Source organism: Rana temporaria, chromosome 1 (assembly GCF_905171775.1).
Source record: "Rana temporaria chromosome 1, aRanTem1.1, whole genome shotgun sequence".
In the NCBI taxonomy this organism is placed as follows: Eukaryota; Metazoa; Chordata; class Amphibia; order Anura; family Ranidae; genus Rana; species Rana temporaria.
Window position 1 is genome coordinate 290,489,905 of NC_053489.1, and position 8,616 is coordinate 290,498,520.

Below are 8,616 nucleotides of genomic sequence, written 5' to 3' on the forward strand. Positions count from 1 at the left end.
CCAGGCCCTTTTTTGCGATTCGGCACTGCGTCTCTTTAACTGACAATTGCGCGGTCGTGCGACGTGGCTCCCAAACAAAATTGACATCCTTTTTTTCCCACAAATAGAGCTTTCTTTTGGCGGTATTTGATCACCTCTGCTGTTATTATTTTTTGCGCTATAAACAAAAATAGAGCGACAATTTTGAAAAAAATTCAATATTTTTTACTTTTTGCTATAATAAATATCCTCCAAAAATATATAAAAAAACTTTTTTTTTCCTCAGTTTAGGCCGATACGTATTCTTCTACCTATTGTTGGTAAAAAAAATGCAATAAGCGTTTATCGATTGGTTTGCGCAGAATGTATAGCATTTACAAAATAGGGGATAGTTTTATTGAATTTTTATTAATTATTTATTTTTTTACTACTAATGGTGGTGATCAGCGATTTCTTTCGTGACTGCGACATTATGGCGGACACATCGGACAATTTTGACACATTTTTGGGATCATTGTCATTTTCACAGCAAAAAGTGCTATAAAAATGCATTGTTTACTGTGAAAATGACAATTGCAGTTTGGGAGTTAACCACTAGGGGGCGCTGAAGGGGTTAAGTGTGACCTCATATGTGTTTCTAACTGTAGAGGGGTGGGGCTGGACGTGTGATGTCATTGATCGCCTTTCCCTATATCAGGGAACAGACAATCAATGACAGCGCCACTGTGAAGAACGGGGAAGGTGTGTTTACACACACCTCTCCCCGTTCTTCAGCTCCTGTGACCGATCGGGGGACTCCGGTGCCGATCGGGTCCGCGGGTCCCGCGGCCGCAGTCACGGAGCTTCGGACCGGGTCGCGGGCGTGCGCCCGTGACCCACGGCTGGGCATTTAACAATCACGTACAGGTACGTAATTGTGCCCAGCCGTGCCATTCTGCTGAGATATATCGGCGTTAGGCGGTCCTTAAAGCGGGGGTTCACCCTAAAAACGATTTTCTAACATTACATCCAGCTCACTCTCTACATTCATAGTATGCCGGGTTTTTTTTTGTTTTTTTTGCTGTACATACCTCGTACAGCTATTTTCTTCCCTGGCTTCTGGGTCGGGACTCCCGCGGGAGTGGGCGTTCCTATCCAGCAGGTGATTGACATGATGACAAAAACGACCTCCCCCTTTGCATAAGGAGCGTCACGAGTTGCCGAAAGAAGCCGAACGTCGGTGCGCAGGCGCCGTATAGCGCCGACTCGCCGTTCGGGTTCTTTCGGCAACTCGTGACGCTCCTTATGCGACGGGGTGAGGTAGTTTTTGTCATCACATCAATCACCTGCTGGATAGGAACACCCACTCCCGCGGGAGTCCCAACCCGGAAGCCGGGGAAGAAATAGCTGTACGAGGTACAGCAAAAAAAAAAAAAAACGGCATACTGTGAATGTAGAGAGTGAGCTGGATGTAATGTTAGAAAATCGTTTTTAGGGTGAACCCCCGCTTTAAGTGGTTAACTTAACATCATCTTTCACATTATACAAAAAAATCTGGGTAAATATTGAGTTTTTTTTATTTTTTATGAAAGTGTTTTTTTCACCAAAAAAGCGTGTTTGAAGAATTGCTGCGCAAATACCACGTGCCAAAAAAAATGCAACGACCGCCAATTCATTTTCTAGGGTCTCTGCTAAAAATATTTTTTCTCAAACAACACACACTGATTAGGTTTTTGCTAGAAAATTACTCAGAACCCCAAAACATTATATATATATATATATATATATATATATATATATATATATATATATATATATATATATATATATATATATATATTTATTTTATTTTTTCTCTGCGTAGTTTGTAGATAGGTACTTCCATATTCCAAACGATATTTATACTTTATTGCTACTTCTCACAATGCAATTCTATTAGGTAGCTAAGTCACTGGTCAAAATATATTGCTATGTGGCTGATAGCTTATCTCAATGTATGTCCAGGCATTATCCAATTATTCCTCCTAAACCTTCCTTCTTCCCCTCTAGGACATGTCTCAGCATAACTTTTTTACCTTGCACCTGTGGTGGGAAACAGCTTTTAACCACTTGACCTCCAGAAGGTTTTACCCCCTTCATGACCAGGGCATTTTTTGCTATTCAACACTGTGCTACTTTGCTCAGTCATGCAACACTGTACCCAAATTAAATGTAGTTTTTTTTACACAAATAGAGCTTTCTTTTGGTGGTATTTGATCACCACTGGATTATTTATTTTTTATATTAACGAAAAAAGGCAGAAAATTTAGAAAACAAACAGTATTTTCTACTTTCTGTTCTAAAACATATGCAATAAAATCGAATTTCTTTACAAATTTAGGCCACAACTTGTGTGACAGTCTGTTAAGACCCCTGATATCTCACCAAAGCCCCCTAACAGGGCTGATAAAAAAAAAAAGAAAAAAGTATTGCAATAAATAATAAAAAAAATTATTGTAAAAAATAATAACATTTTTAATAAAAAACACACAGACACCTTCCCCCTCCCCCCTTAAAAAAAAGAAAGCATTGTTAAAAATAAAAATAAAAATTAAAAAATATTTAAAAAAATTGTAAAAAAATAAATACTGTCAAGTGACATAAAAAAAAAGTATCGGTAATCGTTATCGGTACTTGCACTCGGTCTTAAAAAATGGTATCAGAAAGGTAGATTTCCCACACTGTATGGATCGTACTTTGGGAATCATTATTACACATTGCTAGTAGATCGGATTTTTTTTTTTGCTTGATCAGACAAAAAGGCAAAAACCTTCAAGATGTCAAAAATAGAGAAAATTAGCATACTCGGTGTGCGAAGCTTTGGAGTAGAGGATAAGGACAAGCAAGTCATAACTTTCTTTACTCCGCTGACAATTTTGGTAGGACCAAATGGAGCAGGGAAAACTACTATTATTGAGTGCCTCAAGTATATCACAACGGGTGATTTTCCACCTGGGTCTAAAGGAAACACTTTTGTCCACGATCCAAAGGTTGCTCATGAAACAGATGTTAGAGCACAGATTTGTCTTTAACTCCGAGATGTCAATGGACAGCTTATGGCTGTTCAACGGTCTATGGTATGCACACAGAAAGGGAAAAAAACTGAATTTAAAACATTGGAAGGAGTGATCACCAGAATGAAGCATGGAGAGAAAGTCAGTCTTAGTACGAAATGTGCAGAAATGTGCAGAAATGGACATAGAGATGATCAGTACATTAGGAGTGTCCCCCGCCGTTCTGAACAGTGTAATCTTCTGTCACCAGGAAGATTCCAACTGGCCTCTGAGAGAGGGGAGACAGCTGAAGACAAAGTTTGATGAGATCTTTTCAGCAACCAGGTATATTAAAGCCTTGGAAACTTTGCGTCAGGTGAGGCAGAAGCAAGGACAGCGGGTGAAAGAATGTCAAGCAGAGCTGAAGTATCTAAAACAGAATAAGGAGAAAGCAAGAGAAATCCAAGACCAGCTACGGAGTAAAGAGACCCAGTTAGCAGCCTCTAAGGCCTCGTACACACGACCAAACATGTCTGCTGAAACTGGTCCGCAGACCAGTTTCAGCGGACATGTTCGGTCGTCTGTACATCCGACCGGACAATTTTCCGGCGGATCGGACAGGTTTCCAGTGGACAAATGTTTCTTAGCATGCTAAGAAACATGTCCGCTGGAAGCCTGTCCGTCGGACATGTTCGGTCGTCTGTACGACTTACCGGACATGTCCGCTCGGCCAAAAGCCCTCGCATGCGTCAAAGTGATTCGACGCATGCGTGGAAGCATTAACCTTCCAGGGTCGCGCACGTCGCCGCGTCATCATCGCTGCGACGGCGCGGCCATGTCACTGCGTATCCTGTACGCAGGGATTTTGGTTTGAACCATCAGACCAAAATCCGGCAGCGGACATGTCCGATGAAAACAGTCCGTCCGTGTGTACGAGGCCTAAAGAGAATGTGATGTCTATTGATAACCAACTTGAACCACTCAAAAGTCGGTTGATGGAAATTCAGAAAATCCTTTCTAAAGTAATGAAGCTGGATAATGATATAACAGCATTGGAAAGCAGGAAAAAGAACATGGAAAAGGACAATCAGGATTTAGAAGATAAAATAGAAAAGATTTTCCAGGGGACAGATGAAGAGCTTAATGAAATGTACCACAATCACCAGAAGACTGTGAGAGACAAGGAAAGGAAGCTCAATGATTACCAGCGAAAGCTGGAAGGAGTAGTTAAAGACTGCCAGAGATTGAACCAAGAAAAGGGGGAATTGCTGGTCCAGCAGGGCCGCCTGCAGATGGAGGCTGACCAGCACCAGCAACATATCAGAACTCGAGACTCACTTATGAAGACCTTGGCAGCACAACTGGAGCTTGATGGATTTGAGCGAACACCATTTAGTTAGAGACAGATAGTAAGCTTTCAGAAATTAGTCAAAGAAAGACAAGAAAAATATGAAATGAAGGCTAATCAGACAATGAAGGAGTTTTCAGACAAAGAAGCAGCTAAACAGAGACAAATAGATGAGATCAGAGACAAGAAGACAGGCCTGGAGAGGACTATTGAGTTAAAGTCTTCTATGCAGAACAAAAAACAGGGAGACCTCAGGAACATCAAATCTGAGCTACAGCAACTGGAAGGTTCCTCTGACAGACTGCAGGAACTTGATGAAGAACTTCTAAAAATGGAGTGGGAACTGGAGGGCGTTGAACGGAACTGCAATGTAGAAGCTCTGAGATCAGAGGTTGAACAGCTTCAGAATCAGAGGTCTGAACTGGACAGAACAGTGCGAAAGCTGGATCAGGAGATGGGGCAGCTCAACGCCCACACAATGACATGGACACAGATGGATATGCTGAAAAAGGATAAAGTAGAGACATTGATTACATTTTCTAATGTTGTGTTTATAGAATTACTAAAAATAATTACCTTGTATATTACCCTTAAAAAAAAAAAAAAAAAGTGGTATCGGGACAACCCTAGTATTAATATAAAACATGTCCATTACTGTTTTTAACAGATTTCTCCATTGACTTCAGTGGGGTTCAACTGTTTATGTTGTGCTTTTTTGCTGTTGTTATCAGTATTTGTTTGTTACCAGGTGTATTTGCATTGTTTTACCTTGTTTTCCTTTGTGGGTTCTACTTCCATATTTTTCCTTCTGTTTCCCCATACACCCTAGTTCATTAATCTATTTGTGTTCGTGGTTATTTGTAAGGTAATCAGCCTATTGCTGTTTTCCTTATATGTTTGATGTTCCCCACTACTTTCCCAGAACTGTATTTCTCTGTGTTGGCTGATCATCTTCTCAATGTCATCTCACCTTGATTGTCATGCAGAGTTTACCTGGTTGCTGGGTAGCAGCAATGTCAACAGACCCGCCTACTCAAACACTTAAAGAGTGACTATGATCAACAAATACATATCCAATTAAAACAAAAACAGTCATGTAACTGAATAATTGTAACAAGCATAAGCTAGCAAATCAGGTGTACGAAGCTATTTTACCCCATTGCTATCTTGATGTGGAGGGATTCATTATATAATGAGGAGAGGTTATGAAAGGTCTGTGTAATTGGTTACTAAAACAGTCTTTGAGGTAGGAGGAATAGTTGTGTGCGCTTATTTCATGAGTTCAGACCTCTAGTGTTTAATGAACCAATTAATATATAAGCCATTGGGTTTCAGATGAGGGGGTAGACTGAAAAAGTGTGGGTCTGCACTTAGAATACGTGAGGGGAGGGGATGAAGAGAAAAGCAAGACTAGTAGAATAGGGTGTATTAATGTAGAATCATACATTATTCAATTAAATGGCATGGTGTTACAAATTCTAAGGAGGAGAAGAAGAAAGCTTCCTAAATATACAGTACCATACACAGACTTAAATGTACGGAGTAAGGCCTAGTTGGGGGTAGGTAGTTGTAAAGGGAAAGAGGGTGGCATACCTGTTGGGCATCCTTTATTGCCATCCCTGGTGGTCCTGGGGGCATCCCTGGTGGTCCAGTGTGGGCATCTGTGGGGGAGAATTTGCTTTTAAACAATCAGCGCAGACCCCCCTGTCAGGAGAGCCGCCGATCGGCTCTCCTCTACTCGCGTCTGTCAGACACGAGTGAGGAAAAGCCGATAAATGGCTCTTCCTGTTTACGCCGTGATCAGTGTCAGAGGTTCTTTACCGAGATCAGTGTAGCAGTGTGTCAGACTGACACGCCGCACCACAGATCGCCGCGCTGCGTGCCTCCACAGGACTGTGGTTGTCAGCAGCAGCTTGGTCCCCAGATTGGGAGCTTGCACAGAAGCATGCTGACACAGTGAAGAAAATATTTCATTTACTGTTCTCCCAGCACATGGAAGTCCCTCTACTGTAGTTGGACATGATATTACAGTTTCAACGTTCCTTCCAAAAAATTAAACAAATTATAGCGTGATTTCAGATAAGCAAGTGTTACATTCCAAAATTTTTGCCAGGATTTCCAGAATCCCTGCTAATACTTCCAATGGTACGTACAGAATCCCTGCCAAAACTTTTAATGGTACTTTCAGAGTTACCAGCCTGGTTGACTGCCTACTCATTGTTGACTTGGACTGTCTATCTTCTCTCTGGTCACTGCCTGCAAAGACCTGGCCATTGGATTGTCGATTGTATCCCGTGGAAAATGTTCAATAAAGTCTTTAAAGTCAATTAAGTCTTCAATAAAGTATTTTCTTTAAAAAAAGAAAAACAGAGGAACATGGCTGCAGAGAGAAATCACACCCAGTGTTTGGCGAAAGGCAAATAAAAACTATAGAAATATGTGCTTTATTCATATTTCATGTCTGGGGTTTATAGCCACTTTAAGCTAAGTCTATATTGGACTGAAACTCAAAGTCTAGCTTTTTAGTGACAAAAGAGGGAACTTTTCTTTGACGTTTGAACAGTCTGAACTTTTGACAGTGAGTAATTAAAGGAGAACTAAACCCTCCTAGCCATTACATCTATGAAAGCTGGAATCTTAGCCTCTGTTTGCATTTGCCAGTTCCATTGAGAGCTGACATAAGTGCACTAGTAACTGTAAAGCCCTGTACACACGGCCCAGAATCTCGTCAGGTAAAAAACGTTTTTCCTGATGAGATTCTTGGCAGGAATCTCTTGTCGGCCGAGTGTACACACACTGAATTCAAAAGAACCGCTGTTCTTTTAAATGGCAAGAACACGGTGACGTGATCGACTACGACGAGCATGCGCTCGTAACAATTAATGCCGTCGCCGCAATCTTGCTACACCCTACGCTGCCCTTGGAAGCTACCGCGCATGCGTCAAAGTCATTTCGAGCATGCGCGAGTTTCCACGGCGACAGCTAAGTATACAGACGCTCGGGTTTCTCGGCAGGAAAATACGACGAGGAAAATAGAGAGCAGGTTCTCTATTTTTCTCGTAGAGATTCTGGCCAGTTTTCTTGCCGAGAAACCTGAAATCCTCGTACACACGCACGATATACTCAGCAAGAAAGCTCTGCCAGCACTTTTTTTTGCTGGTTCTTGCCAAGAAAACTGTGCGTGTGTACAAGGCTTGACAGTTACCATTCAAGACATGTCTTGAATGTAAACGTTTTAGAAAACAGTTAAATTGTGGGAGTTATAGTAATATTATACCCTAATCTTTTTTTTTTTTTTTAGCATAATGCATTGAGCACAATAAAATAAACATTCCCTAGTAAACTATTAATTACAATTCTTATGCCAGCGCTTTCAGTTTACTTTACATGCTGCTGAGTCCTGCTCTCAGTGCTGCTTCCCTGAACATCGAGTCCTCATAGGAAAGAGTTGAATGGTGGAAAGTGCAGTCTCCAGCCAGTCTGTAAAGCTGGTCATAGATGGGTAGAATTTCAAATGAAAATTCTTAGGAAAAGAATGTTCTAAGAAAGTTTGTTCATTTTTCTAATCGCTTCCGGAGATTTACACGTCGAATATGCAAATTAGGAAACGTACGTGCGCCCGGCGCATTTTTTTACGTTGTTTGCGTAAGGCTTTTTCCGGCGTATAGTTACCCCTGCTCTATGAGGCGTACGCAATGTTACGTATGGACGTCGGGCCAGCGTAAATTTTTTTACGGTTTATGTCGTTTGCGTAAGTCGTTCGCGAATAGGGTTTTGCGTAAGTTACATTCACGTCGAAAGCATTGACTATTTGTGGCGTAATTTGGAGCATGCGCACTGGGATACTTTCACGGACGGCGCATGCGCCGTTCGTTAAAAACGTCAAAGACGTGGGGTCACGATTAGTTAGCATACAATACGCCCCCTACCAGCCAGTTTTGAATTAGGCGGGCTTACGCCGGCCCGTATACGCTACGCCGCGGTAACTTCTGGCGTAACTTGCCTGTCAAAGTTACGGCGGTGTAGCGTATAGGAGATACGCTATACCCGCCTAAAGGTATCTGAATCTGGCCCTAAGGTTTTATTTTCACTTTAAGTAATGAAGCCATGATCAGACTGACATCCCCAGAACCTGCACCTGTAACAACAGCTGTGCAATGGCAGTTACTATATTTTCTGTCCTCACGGGTTCCCTTAATTACTAGGGAACAAGTGATACACTGCTAAATCATTTTGCTTAGAACTATGGCACACCATAGCAAGGGAAGGAAGACAAAG

The 8,616-nt window shown here is 41.6% G+C and overlaps 1 pseudogene; it reads left to right on the plus strand.

Annotated features, from left to right (window-relative positions):
* Positions 1-2,667: 2,667 nt before the first annotated feature.
* LOC120915134 lies at positions 2,668-5,383 on the plus strand (annotated as a pseudogene).
* The last annotated feature ends 3,233 nt before the right edge of the window (positions 5,384-8,616 follow it).